Below are 26,795 nucleotides of genomic sequence, written 5' to 3' on the forward strand. Positions count from 1 at the left end.
ATTATTAAAATTATCACAATTTTATTATTAATTTCTTTCTTTTTAGATTCAAACATTCTCTAAAATTACTGTTATAATTATCAAGAATCCAATATGGATAGGAAAACGTCACTGAATCAAAGTGAAATTGAGTACAACGCAAATCTAAGTGATTCAGAGGATGATTGTAGCGATGGTAGTAACGACATTTATGAGCCTTCTGAGAACACAAGTGATAGTGAAGGTGAAGTCATCTCCGAACCTGATTTTCAAGCAACAACGTCAAATGAGAATGATGATTTGTGGACAGAATGGTTCAACACAATCCTGAATTATTTCTTTTCGAAGAAAATGTTGGTGTGAAATTAGATACATCAAATTTTACAGTACAAACGCTGGTGGATTTATTTCTTTCGGATGAGTTTCTTGTATTACTGGTAGAACAAACTAATATATATGCTGCGCAAGAAATTGCAACATTGGAAAATGGGAATCAAAATGCTACAAAAATTCTAAAAGATGTCAAATTAGCAATACGTAAGTGCTACAGAGATGAAAGTTTTTATTGCGCTTTTATTGCAAATGGGACCTTGTACTTTTCCAAAAACAGAACATTACTGGACCACATACAACCTATATTATATAATGTAAACTTTTGGCGCACACATATGAGCCGCAATCGATTCCAGTTGATACTTCGTTATTTTCATTTGGTTGATAACTCGCAACCGTCTACCGACAGATTATACAAGGTGAGACCAATCCTAAATCATTTCAACGACGTTATGCCTATGTACCAAGTAAAAATATTTGTATTGACGAATCCGTGATGCTATGACGGGGAAGATTGCTTTTCCGCCAATACATAAAAAATAAAAAGCACAAATATGGTGTCAAACTATATGAACTATGTGAGTCCGACGGTTTTGTAATAAAAATAAAAATTTACAGCGGAAAATCTGAGGGAACTACTCATAATGTAGGTCACACTGCTGACGTTGTTAATTGAGGGCTATCTCGATAAAATCTACGCGCTTTACGTGGATAATTTTCATAGTTCAGTTAGTCTTACAAAATTGTTATACACACGAAAAACTTATGTGTGTGGAACCCTACGAAGTAACAGAAAAAGAAACCCCAAAGATGTGGAAAATCGTAAACTAAAAAGAGGAGAGTGTTCTTGGCAGACAAATGGTCCTGTTACTATATGCAAATAGAAAGACAAACGAGAAGTCCTTTCCATTTCAAACATGCACGCTATTGAAATGGTAGAGGTGCCCACTCGCAATGGAACAATTTCTATGAAACCGAATATATTTCGAGATTACAATAATGGAATGCCTTTCATTGACCGATCAGATCAAATGATTTCGTACTACTCATCTCTAAGAAAGACGATTAGATGGCACAAAAAGGTTTCACTTCATGTTATAGAGATATATATACAAAATGCTCACAGAATTTACCAAAAAGTAACTTCATCTAAAATAAAACTGATAAAGTTCAGACAAGAATTCGTCTTGGCGTTGATTGGAGATTTTCAAACACTTTAAAAAAAAAATAGATCTAAAAAGCTCCATTATTTAGAGTGTTTACCACCAACGGAAAAAACAGCATCCGACAAAGCCACGTCGTGTGTGTACCCAAGAATAAAAAACGCCGAGAAACGCGTTACGTCTGTCCAGCCTCTCCAGAGAAGCCAGCCCTTTTGTGTGGAAAATTGTTTTAAAAACTACCACAAATAAAAATATATTGCTTTATTTATTGTATTTGAGTTAATTTTTCCATAATTTTTTTTTTTTAATCAAAAAAAAAAAAAAGCTCAAGCTACGGTTTTACTCGTAGCTACACAAAAAGAGGTAGTTTTAGATAGTACGAGATAACTCGTAGTTGGCTTCCTGGAAGGGAAATCATACTACGAGTTATCTCGTAGTTGGCAGTCAACGTGTTAATGCGTCGTAGATTTCTTCGGGGTGCTTATCTCATCCAGGTTCTTGCACATAATAGTAATATTATATGTTTTTGGTTGTATTAGGGCCATTTCACCAATCACTCCCACTAAGGCGCTCTCGAACGTGTCGGCTCTTATGTCTGCTTGGTTTCTTAATTCAAGCAGCAGGTCTCCTTTAAGGATTTTCTTGATGCAACTCACGTTTGTACCCAATTCTTCAAGGCCTCTGTCACATTTTATTTTCTTTATATCTACATACGATATTTTTGTTAAAATAATGCGTCTGGTTTCGATATAATACACTTCTCTATCGGTTTCTTCTTTTTTACCACGTTCACCCATTTTTCGCTTGCGGACTTATCTACCGAACTGTCTTTGTGTATAATTGCAGTGATCTCACTATATGTTGCCTGCAATTTATGACTCATGATTTTGAGGTTTTTCCTTTAGTGGCAAATATCCCGATATCTCGCGTGGCCTCTTTGCAGCACTTTTTTCACATTGAATAGGGGATAGCTGGGACGCTTTCCCCACCCTGACTCCTATCGATGGAACTTACAAGATCACGCGTAGCTTGATTTATACGATATGTTGGACCGCACATCATGCTTTTGAGCTCTCTAACTTTTATACCCAATTTGCAGGAAATATTGACATTTTCACTATTCGGCAGCTGCTCCGATTTTCCGTCTTTGCTGTTTAGTCGACATTTTCGCATCTTTTTGTTGAAGGGGCAGCTGTGGGGTTTTCATTTTTTACATTTTGGTATCGTTCTCAAAATTTTTGAGTTCCTCCGAAAAAGATTCTCTGCTGTATATTCCAAACTATTCTCAGAGGCCATAACTCTGCCAGAAACTAGTTATGAACACCTGTTAGTGGGTATATTCAGCCCTTTGCCCTTACAAATCGTACTTGTATTTTAGAGGTTGGCAATGCCGTAATCAAAAGCAAAACCAAAACAAAAACGAAGAAGAAGAAACGAAACGGAGAAACAGCTGATAGATCAAAACAAAACAGCAGGAAAGAGTGCACGTTTGGATTCGCTGTTTATGGAAGTTCTTATTCAAATTTTATTGTGTTTATATAAATTTGCCACCAAAGGGGCCGGTAAGTAGAAAATAAATTCATTAAACCAAATTCTATTTCTAATTTTTATGTTTAGCATCCAACCAGTTAAAAGCCCACTTTCAGTCTCCCAGTGAGCCTCAAACAAAAACAATTTTGCTATCACTAGAAAGTGATATAAATTCTTACAGATATTGAAGATCACAGAGGAAACACTTCTACTTTCAATGGCAGTTACACCGTACCAACTTATTCTTACAATAGAGATTTTGAAGTATACTCCAAATGTCTGAAAGTGAAGCGTTTTACTGTACCTGTCATGTTCCGTAGAAGTATCTCTTAATAACTCAAGATATAGTTCTTGCTCATGCTTTCAGTATACTGTCCTGAGTAATGTCTCTCAAATTCCATTCTATCTAGATGGAAATGTTCTCCTCGTTCTACCAAATAAGCTGATATGTTCTCTTCAATTGTGTAAATGAGAATGTACCATTTGCATCCAAGGAAACCAAGCACTACATGCTTACAGCTGTTCCAAGCTTTTCGCCTCATTAAAGTCCACTGATTAAAGTCTGACTGGTTTCTTTAAGTACCTCATACCAAGTTTTTTGTATGCACTCCCGTAACTGGCCTTTGTTAGAGAAAGATTGATTCGCAAAATTTGTTTTTAGTTCTTCCGGTATGTTGTGTTTTTTTTTTTTTGTTTTGTGATTAAAAGTCGGGTTTTGCTTGGCCACTTCAACACGTTAACATTATGGTCTTCCAAATACTTCTTAACCTGTGTGGAGGTATGTTTTGGATCATCACCGTGTTGATATACCCACGGTAGTGGTAAGTTTTCTTCAGCATAGGGTATTATGACATTTTCAATTATTTCCTTATACTTCGGCGCTGTCACTTTGTTAGTTGTCCTTTATACAGGACCCACTCCATGCCAAGAAGAACATCCCACAAACCATTTCGTTTCCACCTCCATGCTTCACAGTTGTTTTTGTGAATTGAACGTGAAACTCCTTTCGTTTGGACGACGCACATTTCTCTCATAATCTTTTCTAAACAAATTTACTTCTTTCTCCACTTTTTTACTTCCTCAGGTCCTGACCAGTCTAAATGACTTCTTGCGAAGTTTAACCTCATATATAAATTTCTTGGTCGCTTTCACGGAAATTTTCTGGCTATTCGTCCTGGTAGCTTGGATTTCCAATTTCTGCTGCTGTCACCTTCGACGTCTTGAACGGTCGCTTTTTACAAATAGTTACATTATGACCATCAAGAACTGTATTCGATTTTGTGGCCCTCTAGGTTTTCGCTTTAAAGCATTTTACCGAAATTGTGAGACCATCCACATGCTTCATTTTCTTAGAAAGGGCGATGCCACATTATCTTAATTAAACTTACAGCATAACTTGTCTATTAACTACTATTTTGTAGTTTTCAGCAGGTGTGCATATCTGTCTGCAAGAGTTCACGTCCTTTTGTTCTCCTGGTTTTTAAGAAGTAGATTGAAGTAGTTTAGCTTCTATGCTTTGTAAATCTTTATAATTTTAATTACATCACACTTTTTCTCTCTCATTTTAATGAAATGTCCAACATCTCGAAGACATTTTTTACTGTTTGTTACAGGAAACAAAATTTCAATTCATCGGCAATATGCAAACATGTACTGACGTACACAACGATCATTGCCAGTAACACCATCTCCCGCACTTTTCCCTCTAGTTTAAAGGCAATATTTAAACTTTTTAGCGATTATCTTCTTGCATCATTTCAAAATTCGGTTTCGAACATCAAACCAATAATATCTGAATTCATGAGACCTACTACTTTTTTTATCGGTTTCAATTCTGATTCCGACAGCTATCAGATTCCAAACACCCCTGAATATATACATATATGTACTATATGTATGTCTAACACTCCAAAAATCTGAGTTAGAGCGTTTTCTCTTTCACAAAACTGATGCATTTATTATGTCCTATGCTCGAACAGTCGAACTTGCGTGTGTTTTCTCACTATTTTTTCAGATTAGTTTCAGTTCATTTCTCTAAATATTGCTCTTTAACAAAGTGCAGCATTTTTGTCCTTCGCAAAACGTAAGCGTGACCAGCGGATGATTTTTCAACGATTTTGATAGTTTTTTTAAATCAAGTTTTTCTACTAATAATAATGAATACGCTATTAGTCTTTAAATAAGAGTTTAATCGTGAGATATTAGTGATATATGGGTATCTTGAATTCTAATAGATGTGTACTAGGAATTCAAAGAACGAATTCGAACAAAATTTGTCTGCGTGTTTGATTTTGTCCATTAACTTTTTTATAATTTTTACAATATAGATCTGTTTTGGTTTTACTGATTAAAGTGAAACGCCAATTACTAAAACCCCTGTAGGTATGTTTTCGTTTTGGTTGGTATTATGATGGTACCATTCCATAGACTAATGTTCCACAAGCCAACAGGTGCTAAGGAAAATTAAAATCCTTTTCCGACGAACAAAGACCAAACTTTACAAGTCACCAATCTGATGAACCAGCCTTAGGAGTGTTCGAGAAAAACATTTTCCGGAAGATATATGGTCCTTTGGGCATTACCAACATCGAGTATGGCAGTCGATGGAACGATGATCTGTACGAGATATGCAGTAACATAGAATTAGTTCAGCGAATCAAGAGACAGCAGCTGAGCTGGCTAAGTCATATTAGTCGATTCTGTACCCACCGGTGAGAGAAGGGGAAGACCTCCACTCCGTTTTAGAGATCAGGTGCACTTGATATCTCGAATTGGCGAAAAGAAGAAACAACTAATGTGCTGTTGTTAATTAAAAATTAATTATTTCAGAAAGCTCAGTTATATCGTTTATCGGTCGTTTTTGTCAAGACAGTTAAGTAACTGTGCTAAACCTAAACGCAACTACCAAAATTTTCTTTTCCACACATAAATATTGTAGAGAAACCCATGTGTTGCTAACAAAGCATAAAAACTGGCAAAGTACAGCTGCCAAAATTACTTGGCAATTTTGGATAATCTAGAAATTCCAACACAAAAAGTAACTGCATTCAAGTGGACTTGAAAAGCAAAAGCAGAAATAAACATTACGGCTGCCGAAAACTAGGTCACATGGCACAAATACTGCAACAATAAAGCACTCAAGAAAAGGCGCGTGTATTGAAATAATATTCTGTTACTTATTTCAATTATTGAATTATCAAAACGTAAAAAAAGTTAAACGAACATAACTAACAAGTATTCGGTGAAAGAAAAAACGCAACACCGAAATGAAAGAGAGAAAGAATTGGCAATCAATCAAAATGATTGCTTAATAGTGCGTCACAAAACCAATTGTAAACTGGCTATTGACAATGTTGAAGTTTTTGTTTAATTTTGAGTTGACCAAACCTTCAAATTCATGAAGAAAAAACGTCTGATAAAAGAGTCGAAAATCGGCGAAACAAGCGTTCAACATAATTGCAATAATTACGTAAATAACAACAGACATAGTAATGGTTAATAACAATAACGACAATAACTGTATCTAAAAGTGTAATGACAATGTCAGTTGTTAAGCCAAAAAATGGCAGTTAACTACGAAAACATTTGTTGGTGGACAGCCGCTCGCAAGAAGTAAATAAAGCCGACAAAACCGTAAAATCTTGACCATTCGTGTACTACCCGACATGTGCATGAACTGAGCCGCAATAACAACAATCCAGCATATAGCCAAGTGTAACACTCACATCCAAGTCAATTAATAAATAGATGTGTGACAATCGCTAATAAAGCACATTGCCGCCACCAGGGACGTAGAAAGAAAACCGGGCCGCGGGGAGGAATTTATGATGCGGACCCCTTTATCCACATTTATTGATATTCTATGCTGTTTCCAAAAAATATAATATAATAAAATGTTTAGTAATTCTGCTTGCTTGCTTCAGATATAGAAAACGCTTCGTTGATATCTCCGAAATTCAATTTCTCGCTAATTTAGATTCCAAACATAAAGTTGACAGTCCAGACCATCGAATTTGGTTGGAACAAAAAAGCGATAGTTCTTTATTCTTAACAAAACGCAGCTAGAAGGTCTTCTACATCCATTTTAGGAAACAGAAACATAAGTGGAAAAAATGTTACTAATGACCTACGAACCTTCGGAAGGTGTTCGATATTCATTCAACAATAATTCTGATTTTATTGTTGATTTTAAAATATTTAACTATTAGTAATATAAATTCCAGAACAAAAGAAAATGACATCAACAATATTTGAGAATATGTCATCATATTATTTGTACATATATGTATGTGTTCTTAGAGCTGCTATGAAGCCCACTGGAACCCAATAAGTTTTGGTTTATAATTATTTGACTTCACTTTCAAAAATACGTTTTTAAAAGCACTTAATTTGTAATACTGTTCAATTATGTTTAGGGAACACGTTCGAACTTTTTTTAAAGCTTTTTTAAGTATAAGTGTGCGCTTCAAGGTAATCAATCACACAGGTATCAGGTGATTTGCAGATAAAAATGTTTAAGTTGGAGTTTGAATTAAATTTTTCATTCAATTCAATTTATTAAATTTGACCTTTTCTTTTAAGCCGCACTCCTAGTAATAAGAACTTTTATTTATTTACTTGAATTAAATTTATAAATTTTGAAATTACTTACTTTCGTAGTAAAAAATAACAAATACGATTCTACTTCAAATCGTATTAGGAATATTTCTTCTTTTCTAACCGATGTTGTCCGCTCAGAAGACTGCATGAACATAATGCTAAGGTAGAACTTTACATACAATTATTGTTATGAAATGATAGTAACATCTAACAGCAGCGATTGTAATGAAGAATTCTGTAAAAAATGGTGCAGAGCACCGGACCCCTCTGATAACTCCAAGTCCGGGAGGAATTCTCTGATCCCCCTCCTCTCCTCTTTCGTTCGCTGACCGTCGCCGATTGTACATTGCTGTGACAGTTGTTTTTCTAATCATTGTTGCGGTGAAATTGCCAATAATGAATAATGGAACTACCTGAATATGTGTGTGTAGAAAAGTGGAAATCTCATTACATTCGTATACGCATTTTAGCTTTTGTGGTTGGTTGCCTTGACAAACATTGCCGCTGTCATGTCTATTCTATTGTGTTCCTCCGAAAGTGGTATAAAAGTCATTTGTATGTGTGCATGTACACATGCCTTTCAAGCCAATGCCCAACTTAAGTAAAAACTACAGCACATATTCGGAGATTATTATGCGTGTGTTGTATGCTGCTGGTTACAGCTCCCACAGTAAATATACGAATTTAACGAAATTATTAATATAAGTGTATGCAGTGGTGATCTTATTTTTAGGAACTATATACAAAAAAAGCACAGTTCTCAATTCAATTAAACTCCAGGTAACTGATCAAACAAAAAGCACTTAAAAAAACGAACTGATTTGTTTTACCTCACTTAATTTAAGATTAACTGGCTATTCGGGGAGAATCGGATAATCGATGTGGCGAGGAAAGTTAATATAAGGCCATATAAGGTATATGGAGGCTACAGGAAGATTGATCTCATGCAATCCATTTGTAGCACACAGACATACCATTGATCGGAAAATATTATCCTTGAATTTCAACTATATTTAATTGTGACACATTAACCAATATTTTCGGTAAAAGGTCAACTGTAAGTGCGGGGTTCAAATATTCGGTACCTAGGGTCTTGAGCAGTTTTTGTTGGAGGTTGCTTCTTGATTTGTTAAAAATTTGGGTAAAATTGTATGTCCTTAACTTATTCAGTTCTTGATTTGACGCGCTTTATGTTGTTTTTAACAGACCCTTATAAGGAGTGAGCGGGGTTACCATACGATTTGATCCATTTTCACACTGTCGGTAGGAGATCTTTTAAAATCTGTGCTTAGGTTATTGTAGATTGGATTAGGTTTAAGACATGCAGACAGTCACCCGGATTTCAACTTTTCCCATAAACCTGATCATATGTACATATGTATGTACATATGTATGTACATATATGTGATTGTTTGTCAAAAATACATCAAACTCGTTATTCGAACAAGATTTGTGTTAACACCACCACCACGAATATGATCATCGCGATGGAAGAGTTATTCGTGTACCTACTATGTTTTAATTATGTAATATTGTTAATAATCTTTGATATTTACTCAAGGGAATCAATGCAAGCGAAGCCTTGAAGTTAATTCTGATAAAATTGATCACATTGTCTCGGTTTGCACGAGTTAGCAGTATTTTAAAACCATATTGATACCATAAGTAGGTTTGTAGACAACGTAGAACCATAGATATCGATAACCATTGCCACTATAATGATATGCAAAAGCTTCCCACTTAAATTCATCCGGCTATCGAAAGCTATACTATATTGTGTTGTGTAGTGTGTTTGTGTTTCTTGAAAGCACCCTAAAAAATGGAGCTCACTTAGGCCGCACTATCGTAAATGTATGAACAACTATGTCCAATATAATAAATATGTTTGTTGCATCGCAACCTACTAGCACATATCGTCGAGTCACCATCACCATATAACTGTCAAAACTCAATGTAAGTTGCATTGATAAATGAGTTTACGGTGACAGTTATTTGACAATTGGCTGCTATTGTTTACTGTTGGGCTTAAAGTAGTTGCGATCTCGGCTTAACAAGAATTGGTAAACATAATAATGGTAATAGAAAATATAAATATATTTTTTAATTAACCGCAATGAAAAGCTTCACACAATAGTATGCTTGAGAAATGATAAATACGCGTATGAGTGGAGTAAAAGCTCCCAGGCGTGACAATAACGAACAATGGCCGCTACAAAAGCCGAACAAAAGCAAGAAAAAGGCAACAGAAACGGCACATAAAAGAAACCATAATCAAAGATTTTTGAAAGCCTCAAATCGGATTGTTGTAATGTTATGTTTGGAATAGCCGTTACACAAAAGTCCGAGTATAGTGAATTAAATAGATGAAGCACCGCACAAAATTCAGTTACCCTTTGAATGTTGGACAAACAGACAATCATTTCGTAGTAAGTATGTTCTAAAAGCCGATTTATTTTTTTTTTTCTGAACTGAGTTTTCTGGTGTGTAATGTAAACCTAATACAAGTAAAATTTTTTTGTTTGGAACCGATTTGCTACGTATCTAACCAATTAAGAACACTTTATTTGAACGCACTCTCAGCTTTGTTTTAAAGCCGCTTGTTTGATAAACCGATGCCGGAAAGCGAAATCGAATGTTGGTCAATAAATGTAGAACACCCTTTATAGAAGCTTCGATGTTATTTTTAAGATAAAATTAATAAACCTTATGTAAAAGTATAGTGTTTGTTTCTGATCTGATGAAACGATTTGTTGTTCGTTTTTGGTCTAGAGCGGCTTGCGCTCTTCAGTTGATTTTTCCGTGAGCCGAGTAATCTGTTCTAAATACATCGTACACATCATTCTTCAATGAACGGCTGACGCAAATGAACATAATTGCTAGATACTACGCAATATATTTATGTACCACACCTCTTTTCAAGGAATATCCAGCATTTGCGGATGAAATATTAAAGTTTTTGGTTTTTGTTTTTTAATAACATTTTAAATTTATTAATTTTTGCTAAATTTAAACTAATTACTTGTGTTTGTTTTTCATTATCAACATATTCTAAGGTTAACTTTATATATATATATAGATTTTCGGACATCAGGAAGACTTTATAGCGCATATATGAGTTAGCTTGTCATGTCGTCCGAATGGACGAAATACTCCAGCTCTGAAAATACTCGACGCAGTACCCACCAGGTAGAGGAAGAGGAAGACCTCCATTTCATTGGAAAAACCAGGTGGAGAAGGACCTGGCCTCGCTTGGCATATCCAATTGGGGCCACCTTGCGAAAAGAAGAAACGACTTGTGCGCTGTTGCAAACTCGGCTAACACCACGTTTGCCTTGTCTACGCTAGTAAAGAAGACGAGTTATAATGAATAAAATAGAGAGATCATGTTTTTTTCTTATAACGGTGCATTTTTGTGTTTATAATAAATAAAATCCGTTGAAAACTCGCCCTAGACACCTTATAACTAACAGGCCTTACAGTTTCAACGCAATTGCGTTTGTTTGAATTTCAATTGTCAAAATTTTACATTTTATTTGGCACAGAAAAATCCAAAATTTGTTTATCAAATCTTCGTTAACCTCGAACAATTATTTAGTTTTAAGTAAATTAATGATTTTTTTCCACTTTAGTCAATCTAGAATTTTTTTGCGTGGGATGCTACCGGAAAATAACTTGTGAGCGGCTATAATTCCCTCTCTGACTTCATCGCAATTGAAAGTGGATGGGGGCAGGCGGAACCGCCCATATGTTCCAGTTTTCTATCAGTTTGCTCACAACATTTTAGAAATTTTTTTATGTTAGTGATTACATCAGCTTGATATTTACCTTCACAAATAAACTCATTCAAAACATAATTTTCAACTGCAGAAAACTTCTTTGGTGGTTTACATCATTTAACATTCCAAATTCACAAAACAAACGATCACCAGTCCGAACCCGGCCGAATCAATCTGTTATTCTATGGAGGATAAATATGTATGTCAACTTTGAAAGCGTGCAGCTATGCAAATATAAAGAAAACTCTTAACAGATTCTGTAAATATTGTCCATAGATTAAAAAAAAAAAAAACAATATCAGCGCAATTTAAAAATTAAAAATTTGTGTTAATCCGTGGCAGATTGGTCATTTCGTCCACTGTGCATTAACATGGCATCACAATCAATAGCGAAATATGCAGATATGCTCATAAGCAAAGAAATGAAATGATATCCCGCAAATAGATATTTGTATTGTTTCTTTCTAATGAAGAAATTGAGAGATCTTGCAGCGATATAACATTATTCTACTAGCAGCTCCACATAAGCAACTGCTTACAGCGCCAGAATTTAAGCGGAATTTTGGGAAAATTTCCTTACATATGTACTATACATACATATCTTACTTCTGTTTTTTATTTTATTAAAAAAAATATATAAACTTTTCTACAAAATTACTTCATTTATTTCATAAAATTCAGTATGGACCAGCGGATTTTTTTTCGAATTGAAACTTATCACCTACCTGTGCTCTACATAGTGTCGACAAAGACTGAGCGACTTGGCAGCATTACACAAGACTGTCTTTTTGTGACTATCATGTTAAAGGCGGTTTCTTGCTAATTTTGGGTTGTCAAAACTGAAAATGATAGTAAAAATTTCCTAACACATAGGAATTTTTGTGTTGAGGTCAAGGATCAAACCACCCCTGTTTACTAAAATGACAAAAATACGTGTTGTAAACTTTGTGAACACAAAGTCGTAATCAGGACACCTCAAATTCCCCACTAACATCTTGGCACATCAGTCTCAAATTTTCCTCCAGATTTGAGTTGTATCAATTGGAAATCAAATGACTCAACCTTTAAACAATAAAACAATAGTTCTAATTTTTCTGAGTTAAGAATAAAAAACTACTGCAATAACAATTTTTTTACTGTACTAATTATTATAATATATATTAAATATTCATTACCATTAACGGTGTTCAACCCAACTGCATTTTGTTTGAAGTTTTGAAATTCGGTGTTCATGCCAACTCAACCCGTCAAAAAATTGTCGGTTGATGTGCCAATGTTTTTGGTGGTATGATGAACTTCAACAACTGTGTCAGAGGTCTTGACCTGTGAAACTTGTTTTTATAAAATGATCTTTAGAATTATCAAAAGTTAGAAATGTTGTTATTTAAGCAAAATAGGTTTAGAAGGGGCGCAGAATTTGGTAGGGTGGTAAATTTATTATCTGAACATTTTCAAATAATCATTCAAATTATCACTAAAATCTTGATTAGGAGAATAGTTGCGTTAATAGATACCGTAGGATTGCCAATTTGGAGAATACCATACATATAATACACTTCACAGGTACTTGGAAAATACTCAGCTAGTTCTTTCTTTCAATCTTGTTTGATATAAACCTTCAAGTCGTTAAGGTTACTTAATAAAGAAAAAAGATCTTTTACATTATCTCGATTTTGATCGGTCAGTTATTATAAAGCGATTTTTGCAATTTTTTTGTCAAATAAAATATTTTCACTTACAAGAATTTCAGATGGACAGATGGATATGGCTAATTTATCCATAGTGCCACATATTCTGTTTTAATGGTAATCTTCTCCCCTTCTCTCAGTTTGATCAATAAAATTTTTAGAAGAAATTCTTCAATTGGCCTAAAGATCACCGTATTTGGTTGTTGTTATATTTTATGAAATTGGAGGATCAATTAGTTATTGAAAATTTAATAAATATGAATAAAGCAACAAGTAAGGAAGGGCTAAGTTCGGGAGTAACTGAATCTGCAACTTGCAAAGAACAAAGGCAGCTAAATAACTTCAGGTGTTAACAAAACTTGAAATTTATCTTGAAAGTATCGCAGTAATTCATCCATTCTTTCCGAATTTTATTAGCAGATCGTCTTTTTCTGAAATTTTCGAAAAATCGATTTTTTTTATTGCATTAAAATAATAGTAAATACTCTCTCAAACTTTGAAACCGAAATTCAAATAATTACGGTCGCTACAGCGTTTCTTGTAGAATTAACAGGAAACAGAATGGGGAACGAAGCCACTCCATTTTATAAACGGGTTTTTCCCAGAATGGTATTTTTTAAAACGGTTTCCACTCTCGAAAGAAGAGTTTTGAAGATATCTCGTTCCAATTTGGCGAGAACATTTTTAACGTCATTCCCTATCGCGCCATTGGATTTTTTTTAAATCTCTTTCTTTTTTTTTTGTTTTAATGAATAAAGTGGAAAAATCAGATGGTGTTTTAAAGTGTGAGATGTATGAATAGTGCATGTTTACAGTATGTGAAGAAATGCTGAAAATACTTCTTTCCAGCAAGTTTGGTTCAGTTAGTTCAAGCGGTTTAGAAAATATGTACATTTAGCAATTTAGTAGGCCGCGTCTACTTTAAAAAACCTTCCTTGTGCGATCACCAGTACCAAATTACACATTTCGAATGCCAGTTTGAGGGCGTGGCAGGGCTCCGATTACGACTATCGACGAGTTCGTTTTTTTCCAAGGAACAGACAGACAGACACTAAAAACGTGGTAANAAAAAAAAAAAAAAAAAAAAAAAAAAAAAAAAAAAAAAAAAAAAAAAAAAAAAAAAAAAAAAAAAAAAAAAAATACGCCAAACACATTAAAATGTATCCCCAAATTAGTATGCGGCAGCATTAGAGAATCCGGTGTCAAAATTGTTCGGCGGTTAGCAAATTTCGGTATATAATATTCGTTTGACATACGCCAAACCTAAGTCGCACTGCGAAAATTACTGAAATACAATATACCACGGCCATCCTTACTTTACAATTAACACATCCAGTACAATTTTAAATTCTATTTCATTGTTTCACGGCCGTATACAAATCAAGAAGCAATTAATATATCGACCAAATACCTTATGACCAAAAATTGTCCAAATAGAGTCAAGACTGTTCAAGCCCCTAAGTACAAAGTATGTGAACCCCAGTATCTTTAGTTGTTTCGGATCGAAAATATCGGTCAATATATGGGACATATGTATGTATATACAATTGAAATTTAGAGAAAATCCTTTCCTAATAATAGTTTCTCTGAGTATCAAAAATAAAGATTTCTTATAAAGATTTTCGAACTTCCGTCTGACTTTATATCTATTTAGAAGTTATCGCAATGAAAATGAGAGAATGTGTTTTAAGATAAGAGTGCATCTTTGTGCCTAAAATGGATAAAATTGGTTGCAAAATTGACCCTGCCTCCATATAACTTATATAAAGCTTCTTTAACATCCGGCTGACCTTACTCCATATGATTGGTGATTGTATTGAAGTTAGCTTGAAGAAACCCCCTGGAAATTTTATTAGCCTGATGCATGCTAATTTTTGTACTATTTGTAAAAATAGATCAAATCGAGTCAATACTACTTATAGTGATTAATGTTATTCTACTTAAGCCTATTAATACAATCGGCCCTCACTTTGTCTACCCTCAATATACCCCATAAACTGATTTCCATCTTGCCACCTATATTTAACAGTTCAGGTTGGTCAGAATGTGTGATATTTTAATGAAACTAAATGTATAATTTTCTAAAAATTTTGTGATTTTGCGCTGTATTGAGTGGAGTTTCCTTAGGCATTATGGTATATAAGGTCAAGAAGATTTGATTGTAATTTATTCACGATTTCTTTGAACCGGCCTTTGATTCTTGCAAGTTACGAGAGTATTGATAAAAGGTATAGTATAGGGGAGATAGTGGAAGTAAAAGGAAAATGAAGACCTCTTTTAAACGAATATGTAGTATCTTATATACTCCTTAAGTCTCCGACTTTGCCTTCTGAGTGTTATAGACCTCGTGGCATACAATTTATGTATACCCTGCCAAAGTTATAATTAACTAAACAATAAAAATAATATAAAGATTAGTCAAATTAAAAGAATTGATTATTTATTTTACCTTGATATGTGTCAAAATGCATAATTCGGATGAACGATAACAACAACTTGAGTCATAGCACTTTATATTGTAAACTTTCGTTTTGAGTAAGCTGTCATCACTCATCAGTAATGCATTGAACTTGATGTTGATGAGCCGAGCATGCATACACACATACATATGTACACGATGATGGCATTGCCTGTAGGCCTGGCGCATCGTCGAAAAATGCTTTTAGAAAATTCCAATGTACATACATACATACAGATACCTTTGAGGGACAATAACATTTACCACAACAATTGAATAAATGAAAACAATTGAGTGAGAAGAAAAATTGTTAAACAAACAATACTTAATAATGACACCAACAACATAAATCGAAGCAAAAACTTCACAATAAGAAACAGCAGAGTACAATAGGTGGAAATAATGAGAGAAGAGAATTCCACGTTGCTTTTAAAATAATAAATACATTTATTAGTTTATGAAAAATGCCGAGAAGTGGAGCCAATGCGCTGGAGAAGCGTAAGGAATTTCATTTCGTAGCGCTAAGTGGCAATGATTAATGTGAGGAAACGTGCAGAACATATTTCAAAACGAACACATTTAAAACATTTTACCAGCAAACACCAACACATTTACATATTCTTGTACATACGAAGGTGCGTAATAATATGCTCGTGCGCTGAAAGTGTTATGATGCAAGTGGCGGCTACATATCACCCATAACCAATGGGAAGACGACTTATGGGGATAATTTTGAGGATTCGGTGATTGAGCGAGGTCAAAATTTTGCAAATATAGGTAATCGAAAAAGTGTTTTCGTATTTCTAATTAAACTTCAACATATTTTTTTTACATTTATAATGATCTTTGTTGAACCAAATATGTTCCATTTTGGTCGACCACTCTTTGCCATTTTTCCGCTAGAAGTATTATTTCATCAGCGTAAAACTCTTCTTGGCGAAAAATTGCGACAAGTAGTTTTCACAGATTTCTTTTGAAGCCAACTTCACTCCATTAAGGGAGTTCTGCATTGGCCGAAACAAATGGTATTCCGATGGTGCAAGTTCAGGGCTATATAGTGGATGCATCAAAACCTCCAAGTCGTCAAAGATGTGTGTGTTCTAGCGTTGTCCTGACGAAAGCCGAAGCCCTTTCTATTGATCAGTTCTGGCTGTTTTTTTCGATTGCTTGTTTCAATCCCATCAGTTGTTGACACTAAAATTTAGAATCAATGGTTCGACCAGGCTGGAGCAGCTCATAGTGCATGATTGCTTTCCAGTCTCAGCGAACGCTCAGCATAACCTTCCGAGGCGTCAATCTCGGCCTTGCGATCATTTGCTAAGCTTCACCACGCTTGCACCATGATCTTTTTGGCACATTCGCTTTGGAAATGGTTTGATTTCATTTCGTTTCAGCAAAGAATAGCAGATTTTAATTCAGTCCATAAAATTTTTCACAGGCAATTCATGTGGTATCCCAACATCGAGCTTCTTTTTGTAGCCTGCCTTTTTTAAATGATTTAAAACCCTTTGATGACGAATGTTAAGTTCCTTGACCGTAAAAAATCAAATATAGGCACTAAGGTCCTATTATTCATATTCGACCTCTGTTACTTATCAAAGCCTAATACCCAGTAAGTAATTTCAGACCAACCTAGCCTTTTGTTGATATCCATGCTGCCCCATACTGTGTGGTGGGCATTGGACACGCATCCAAAGACAAGTATAATCTGTCTGCAAGCTTAGACACCAGAGTACATTCAACTTGCGCAGTGTTCACCAAATAGTCAACAGCATCGGAATCCGAAGGTCATGAACTTCACCTTTGTGAATGTGTAGCTAATTTCCGCGCTTCTTTTCGTCAGCGGTTCCGTAGATTCTTTGGCAAACATAGGTGTCTTCAAAGGCCTTAACCAATCTACATCCCCAGTAGACAGATTCGGCTTGCAGGATATGATGAGCTGCATTATCTGGTCCGGCCGCGATGGTGTAGTCGGAATCCATACGCTTGCCTTTGGTCGGGATGGGATATTTTCATATCTTGCGCTACTAGTTTGGCCATTCTTTGCAAACATACTACTAGCAGCAGCACTTTTAACATCTCCCTACTCCTAATGCTTTGCAACCAAACTTTGGCTTCAAAAGTCTTTCTAGTCTTTGCGCTTAGACCAAGCTTTTACTCTTCCTTTTGGGAACAACTATTTCTTTTCACTTTTTTACAAATTTATATTTCTGTTTTAAATCACATTGGACCCACGAGCCCCCTTCCGCATAGCTCTCACAACGATACTAATCTTATTACGAAGGCGCCAAGTATGTGCAAACTCGGCCCCAGCCTAGTTGATCCTCGATACGGGTCGCATGACAATTTTATCCTGCACTTTTTGTACCCCCAACGACAGTAAGACTTCTTATCTGGTAGATAGGGGCGAACTGTTGACACGTCGTGATACCGTGGCATCTATTACCAGTCGGCATCCTCGGGGGTCAGCGGAGGATTTTTGCCTACTAAGAACTATAGTAAAATTTATAGCGATAAAATATTAGTAATAAGTAAGGAAAGACTAATCGCGGACGTAAAATTCAATGTCTCTGACGAATTAAGCCATTTATCGCACTTTTAATACTTTGTTAACAAAACCGCTATGTGAGGAGTGAGTGGGGTAAACAACCAATTTCTCCTATTTTTATACTATCGTCAGAGGTCTTGTCCGGGCAATTTTGGATAATATAGTTTAAATGATTTAGGAGATATATACTAAATCTATTGGGCGTGAAGCACGCTCACCATTTAAGGAGTTTTAATCTAGAGGTGTTCTTCATTAATGTTGTACCAATTTACAGCTTTGTATTTTAATTGCGACTAAGTTATGACAGTTTATATGTTTGCAATTAATGATGTTTTGTGGGCCTTACAGCGATACGATTACATCAAACTTCTTTGGGCGAGGAACATATACACCAAGTTCCATTACGATATCTGAATATCGTAACAGATGGAGAGACACTCACCAGGATTTCAAATCGTATCTTCATCCTGATCATTTATATATATATACATATATATAACTCTATATCTAACTCGATTAGTTTTAGGTGATACGTAGAACCGTCAGATGAACAAAACTACTATACTCTGTAGCAAGAATATAAAAATACTGTTTCATGGTTCAAGGTCTACAGAAAGAGTAAGCTGCATACCACAGAGTTTAGTAGAATATAATAAATACTAGACAAGTCTTCGATCCACGAAATTGTGTAATTCTTTGTTCGTATGCATATATTTATTTGGTCAGTCATTGACTAAAATTATCATATGTCTTAGTTTCTCCAACGAAAATAATATTTATTTATTTGGCGAAAAGTAAAATCCACCGACACCGTAAATAGATCCAAAGTGTGCTCAAAGAGCTTTAGTTCCTGTTTACCTATCGTACCTCTTCTGTAAAGATATTTAAAGAAATGTTTATTATGGAACCCTTAATCATCTTGAGTGTTTTTTCTGAATCCCGCTCAGAAAATTTGCATGTTTTCCAACGCGAACAATTTCCACGAGATTTCATCCCTCATCCTTAAGTGATCAATAATGCTCGTAATGACACTTTGAAGTATGTAAGCATGCAACTGAAGTATTTGTTAGATTGATGTATGCTTATACATACCTATGTATATTGTATTAATTTGAATGCCTATTGTAAGGACTATAGTTGGGAGTGCGTACAATGGCATTTTTATGTAAAAACTTTTAGAAAGGGCTTCCATTCTATGATCACACTGTGGTTTTTAGTGTTGTAAAGTAAATAATGATGAATAATGAAGTGATAGTAAATTAAGAGATATGCGAGAGCGCTCCAATATAAACACATAAGTTTTTGATATCTATTTAATTTCACTCAGCCGAAAGTGCCGCTCACTTTTGATAACAATGATGATGATGAAGCTCTTGTCACAATCGTAGGCATTTGAGCCGAATTCCCCGGAACGGATAAGTAAAATTTCAAATAACCAAAGGAAGACTTTCAAATGTATGGATTACAGTTAGAAACACACGCAGGCGAATGGACTGAAAAAGGCTCTCATTTGCAACTCAAAACAGAGGCCTAAACTATTTTTAAAGAGAGTTCACATTTGAACTGGTTGGGTACGAAAAAATTTGGTGTGGAGAACCTCTTCAGGAATAACTATTAAATAATACAGTTGGAAACCATTTAAGACAAATTCAAAGATATGCTTTTAACAAAAACAACAAAAAAAAAAAGATATTAATACAAAGTTTGGAGTTATGCGTAATAAGTCGTTTAAATTGAAAATAAGTCTTAATTTAAACTCTCGGTTAACACAAGTTGTAAATAAGTTTTAGCCGAAGTCTTATTAGCAAAGCCGGCAATTAGGCAATTTACCTAATATAGAACTCCATAAATACTAAAAAAGAAAACTTCAACAACTTCGTTGTGAATTTAAAAATGGTAAATGCGGTCGTGTTTGCCTAATTATCAGTCCTTTCACTTGTGACTTTGAGATATTTGTTGAAAAACGCCCCATAATGGAGCTGTTGTGGTAAGCTCACCCTACTTGTCGATTCACTTTCTCATTTCACCCAAGAAATCATTCACACAACAAAAAAAAAAACCTATTCAGACATGCACACAATTTAAATTACAAAAAATAAATCTTATATTATCCACAAGTAAACGGGAAAATAAATACACTTGAATGGACGACAAATCCCTTATTTGATCTGCTATAAGACCAGTGGCCACTTTGCTTCACTAATTCGTTTATAATTTGCGCCTCAACAGACACAAAAGAAACAAAAAATCGAAGGAAAATAGAAGAAGGCCTTATATAAAACGTATATGGAAAAGGAGAGATTGACGAAGAAAGAGAGTATTATTTTTTGTACTTGAAATGTCCTTTGCTTCAATTTCAAAAAGAAAAAGAAAATAATCATAGAATAAATATAAAAAAGTACAGAAGATACCATTTTTGTATGTACAACACTCACATGTAAGTAAGTAAGTATTAGTGTGGGTTGGAGAAGAGTGACATGAGTGACCAGCAGCTGAACAATATCCGTTATTTGGCTAATAGTTTGCTTGTATGTCTAGTGTATGTGCGGTGTGTTGTTGGCTGGCTTTTGATGCGTGAAATGTCCACTGGCCAATTTTAATAGTTCATAAGCGGATTAAGCAACAAACGATTTGGCACTCGTGGTCAATTCAATTAGGACCGCCACTCCGCCTATCGACACTTCTTATTCGAAATCCCAACACCACTCACTTTTTTTTTATTGAAAAAAGGTCTTTGATCAAAGAACTTCAATTATTTTGAAATTTGTTCACCATTTGCACGGTGCTTAATCCAGCTTGATGAGGTTTAGCTTTTATATACAAAAGGTTTATTACAAAGATATCCATAATTTTTGCATTTAATTGAAGCCCATATTTATCATAGTATCGGGTTTAATTTGTTGGTATTTTGAAAGTAATTTCATAAAAATACTGGACAGTCGATTTTAATAAGCATCTCTTGAGTAATCACTTGATGTCAGTCCAAACTATAAAATGGATGCCTCCCTACCTAGCTGCTGGAGTTTCTGGAGAGCCATTATTAATGTGTTGTAATGTTGTTTTGATGTCCACTCCTAAGCAATTGCTTTCTCTAAACGGCCCAAATGTTAACAGTATAGGCCCGGATTAAGAGTTTGACCCCAGGGGAGCAGCTAATAGTAGATAATTCCCTGCTAGTTTCATCATTAGTAGCCATAAGCCTCAGAAAGGGGTAAATTTTTTGCGATTCAGCAGTGATTCGCAGATGGCAATTCGGTCCTAACTCGCGTGACACCCGCACATCTAGGGTATTTTTGAGTAAATAATAACAAAGGGTTTTAGTGACATATTTAGCTCCTGATTAATAAAAACGGGACCTGATGGAGCTTGGTACATTTTTCCCCTCAAAATTACCGGAACGGAATCAAGGAAACCGAAATTCTGCTAGATCATCTGTTTCAGTGTCACAAAACTTTTTCGTAGATTGTAGAACTAATCATACTTATGCATACAATGCGAGATACTCATTACTAAGGTCATATGTTGCAAAAACATTGAATTTATTTTTATAAGCATATTTTGCAAAGATTATTCTAATATTTTGCGATAGTCAGAAGATTCACGTAATATTGCTGATTTTCGCTTGAACACTGTAAATGAATTCGCCACAGCGAATATATTTTTCTTACTTTCTCACACCTTGGTTGGTAACCATTTCCCTTTTGCTCCTTAGTTGTTTTTTTTTTTGTTTTTGCATTTCTGTTACATAAAGTTTTGTTTTTTACGCGTATGTTTGAGAGCAATTAGTACCAGCAATGCCTTCACTTAAATTATTTCAATCTTCTGCTTTCAAATGTCTCTACGCACTTTTAGCGGAACACATAAAATTTATTTATAAGCATATCCTGCGGCAAACTGTCACTACGAGCCTGCGAGTAAACGTATCCTTACTACTATTAATTCATTGCCCATTCGTCGGCAATAAAAAAGCAACTTGCGAGTCTGTTAATTGCCGCAACCGAAGGCGCCATAAACTATGTGCAGAACTATTCATATAACCATCCGCACATATGTATCTATTTGTGTACCACAATGTCGACAAACCAAGAATCCCGCCCAGTGACTGTTGCTGCTCGCAATGTGAAAATGCCAGGGGTTAAGTGCGGTGAATTGGTGGAGTGAATATCCTGATTTTGACCCTTCGGGATATTTAGGAAACTTGTTGTTTTTAACGCTCAACGTCAGGGCTATAATTAGCGAGCAAAGGGGAATGTGGAAAGGATTTGTAGCAATTCGTTTTTAGAAAACAAAAAATCAAAGCAATAACAACAAAAATCACAAAGGCATTAAGCATTCGATGGAAGACTATAATAAAACGAATGCCTTTGCAGAGCGAAATTTTCATAGCATTAAATGCTGATATCAAACAATGAAACTAACTAAACGAGGTCGGTTCGATAAGAATGCAAAAATTATGGAAATAAAGACGTGTTATTGCTCAATTTTTCACCTCGTCAATCTTCGCATTTTACTCAACAAAAGCAATGTGAAGCAACATGGGGCCACATTTGAAGCCTAGTGGTAAAGACATAGTTTCTTCTCCAAGGGAGAGCATTTTTTCCACATTTTTAATCTTGCAACATGTTGCTCGTCCCATCAGCATGATCATTCTTACATCTATAACTCTATACCTATGTCGATTAGTTTTAATGATACAAATAACCGTTAGATAAACACAGTTACTAAACCCTGCAGCAACATGTTGCAAGAGTATAAAAACAAGAAATTTGATAACCAAAAACGTAGTGTTGAAAACTCTCTTTAAACATTTATACATACTGTATACTAGTATAACTGTCAAATGATCAAATACGCTTCAGTATGAGGATTAACTCTCTTATCGATGGCATCACTGATCAATTGAGCGTAAAAATACAAAGGAGGTCAATTGATATTCACTATACCCAAGCAGAATATAATTCTGCAGTTCGCTGCTACATACTTATGAGTAAAGCCTAGAATTGCAAAGTATCACAGATAAAAATCTAGCAAACATGGGTACTTTTTGCAAACTACATCAAATTTTACCGTTTTCTATCAAGGGCTCCAGTTACGAGCCTTTATTTACAACATGCAATGAGGAAAATTCAACTAAGGTGAAAAATAGTCCTGCACGATCTGTAAAATATTTATTTTGATGTTCAGAAAATGGATTAAATACAAGTTTACTGCTTAAGCTGGGAACCGTGTAAAAACTTTGTTTCATATACGGCATTGTAATGTTTAAAGTTCTCAGTAGCTTAATACGCTCTTGTATGTATATACAGGGAGATATTTTTTAGATCTGAAGTGTGATGCCCACATTTGCTACTTCCCCTAAGAACGGCAATAATACTCGCATCATAAGGGTTGAATTGTTTTTACAATTTTAAAAATTCCGTCACTATGAAATTGCCTTCAATTTTAACACACTTATTGTATTCGTATATGTTTTCATATTTTGGTTTTGCCTAATCTCCCTACCAGCTTTGCTTGCTGTCTACATTTGTATTTTTACAAATATTGTAATATTTTCTATATTTGGGACACTTTCAGTTTCAAACACAAACACATCAAAACTAATCTCACCAACTCAAAATTTCAAGTATGTATGACAATTAGTAATCTTAATCCAAGGCATATTTAAAATTTCTGCAGTGTCAAAATAACTTGCAATTACTTTTTATAAAAGAAACGGTGACAAATTCTAAGCCATGAAACTCAAATCTCTAACATGTACATATTGCTAGTTTATGCGCAGAGGCTTAGTGTGAAAACAAAAACGGTTGAATCATACCAATATCATGACTTTCACTCTCCTGATTCACTTGATACCGTACATATCATATCGTATACATATGTATATAAAAATGAATCGCAAAATGTGTTGCCAAGCGCATAACTAAACAACGCCTGGACCAATTTGGCAAAAACAAAAAAAAAAAATCGGAAAATTGGGCCATTCCAAATAATAATATAATAATAATCTTTTTTCAGATTTTTTTTTCATTTTTTTGTTGTTTTGTTTTTCAATTATTTGAATTTGCGGGTATTCAAAAAAAAAAAATTAATGAAAATTATTCAGTGAAAACGTTATATAGGTATAACATAAAGTGATCAATTACAGATTGAAATTTGTTACGATGCCACGAAGAGGTCACGCTAATATCGGTCGGCGTTCTTTTTAGCATCAACATCCTTTGGCAGCCCAGTACTCCCAGAACGCGATGACATACGTGCAGAATTATGGATCGCCGTCAATCAGCAAGTGATCGTCACGATGTCACAGCACGACTTTTCAAACAAAAGTTATGATGTTTGAGGGACTTTATCTTGAAGCAATGTATGGTTTATATCGTGCTGTTAGAAGCTAGATGTACTCTGTCTGTCTTTGGATGGTGGTTACACCAGCTCAAATTTATGAAATAATTTCTGCGAAAATTCCTGATCCCGAGATAGATCCAGAATTATACGAAGTGGTGAAAACCAATATATTTCATGGACCTTGCGTACATCACAATCCCACTTCGGTTTGTATATCTGACAATAGATGCACGAAACACTATCCACTATCCACGTGCTTTCTTTCGGAAACGCAAACTGGAAATGATGGATATTCACTGTATCGGCGTCGCTCACCAGACGACAATGACAGAACATTTAGCATTGAGACAGACATTCTGTTATGTCTGCATTCACCGCTGGATTTCAGGTTGATTGTGTCTACACAGATTTCTCTAAATCCTTTGATAAAGTTTCACACAAAATTCTAATTAAAAAATTATCATCTTTAGGGTTTCACTCAGTTTTCTTGCAATGGATTAAATCATATCTGCACAATAGACGATGCGTTGTCAGCGTCGATGGAGTGTCATCTGATACATTCATTGTGTCTTCAGGAGTACCACAAGGCAGAGTCTTGGGTCCACTTCTCTTTGTGCGGTTTATCAATGACATTTCCTGTTGCTTCTCTTTCGCCAACTTTCTATTATATGCAGATGTCTTAAAAATTTTTGCAACAATCAAAAATCCACAAGATGTATCCAAACTCCAACGTGATATTGATACTTTTTATGATTGGTGCCTGAAATCGAAGCTTTTTCTGAATCCAAAAAATGCGTTACTGATATCAAAGATCTTGGGGTAATCTTTGACAACAGATTTTCTTTCAGTAGTCACATCAACTATATCACTTCCAAATCATTCTCTGTACTCGGCTTTGTCCGTCGCAATGCTTTAAATTTTTCCGACCCCTACACGTTAAAATTACTGTATACATGCTTTGTTCGGTCCATTTTGGAGTATGCAGTGTTCATCTGGAGACCATATTGCATATCGTCAATTAATAGGATCGAGCGTGTCCAAAAGATTTTTCTTWAATTTGCTCTCCGCTCCCTTAAGTTTGTTGACCCAATACCATCGTATACATCCCGTTTATTGCTTTTACATCTTAAACTACTGGAAAATCGTCGCTCCGTTCTCTGCCTTTCATTTGTTTTTAATGTTATTAATGGAGGTATTGACTGTCCCTATTTATTAGGGAAAATTAACTTCAATGCTCTCCAACGTTGTCTCAGGTCTATTACCCCATTTTTTTATATAAAGGAAAGTACTAACTTTGCTGAATATGCTCCTCTYAAGCSTGCTATGCRAGAGTTTAACTCGATTTCCGAAAAAGTTCTTCTTGATTTTTCTCACTCTAGGGTATCCTTCATTAATACCCTAAATTCTGTTTTTTAGTTTAAGTTAATTACTTATGTACTTTTAATTGAATTATTTTAGAATTCTTAGCAACCTAATTTTCCATTAGTCTGTAAGAATTAATGTTCTTAGACTTAACTAATTAAATAAATAAATAAATTTAGAGGCGTGAATATCGAAGTTGACAACACATGGATCGTACCATATTCGCCACTATTGTCTAATTCACATTCAAAACTCAAATCAATGTTGAGTATTGCAATTTGCTGAAATCGATCAAATACGTTTGCAAATACCTCATCAAAGAAAACAACATGGTGATTATTGGGATTGAACAAGACGAGATCAGCAAATATCGAATACTTGAACTTCAATAAAGCGCTTTGTAGGACATTTACTTTTGCAATTCATTCAAGTTTTCCGACTGTTGTGGGTATCGCGGTTCAACTTCATTTAAGTCATGGCATATTGTGAATGGTACAGTGTGTGCAACTTTTGCAGAAGCAAGCCAGCAATTGCATTTGCTGGAACATGATAATCACTAAAAACAAACGATGAACGATGCGATAGCTACTTCGTATGCCACTGAAGCTCGACATATTCAAATTCGCTTCAATTATGCGCCCATACAAATCGATCGATGGTCTTGACAATGAAGACGAAGCCGTGAATTATCCACTAGAATTTCTAAACTCTTTGGAGAGGCTTCGTATGCCGCAGCGACATTTGCCTCCCAAAGTTGGATATTGTTTCACAATCTTCATGCGCCGAAACTGTGTAATCTAATACAAGGGGACAGCCATTTCATTTCAAACGTATTCAGTTTCCAGGGAAAATTGCACTTGCGATGACAATCAAGAGGCATAGGGATAGTCGGTAGAAGAGTGTGGCATAAGTCTGGAAATGCTATGTTTTTCACACAGCCAAATATACGCGTTCACGAGTTGGAGACCCAACTATTTTCTTACACTCCAGAAAAGAAACTAAAAAGTTTTGCTTATC

General features: G+C 35.0%; 1 protein-coding gene across 1 annotated transcript in view; it reads left to right on the plus strand.

The window, feature by feature from the left end:
- The first annotated feature begins 2,953 nt into the window (after positions 1–2,953).
- LOC108967263 (transcription factor mef2A) overlaps positions 2,954–26,795 on the plus strand; it is a 140,946-nt gene continuing 117,104 nt past the window's right edge. The window contains exon 1 of the mRNA XM_018930568.1: positions 2,954–3,037. The gene's annotated coding sequence lies outside the window, so the exon portion shown is untranslated. The remainder of the gene's footprint in view (positions 3,038–26,795) is intronic.

The sequence above is a fragment of the Bactrocera latifrons genome, unplaced genomic scaffold (genome assembly GCF_001853355.1).
Source record: "Bactrocera latifrons isolate USDA-ARS-PBARC rearing strain unplaced genomic scaffold, ASM185335v1 scaffold_181, whole genome shotgun sequence".
Classification (NCBI taxonomy): Eukaryota; Metazoa; Arthropoda; class Insecta; order Diptera; family Tephritidae; genus Bactrocera; species Bactrocera latifrons.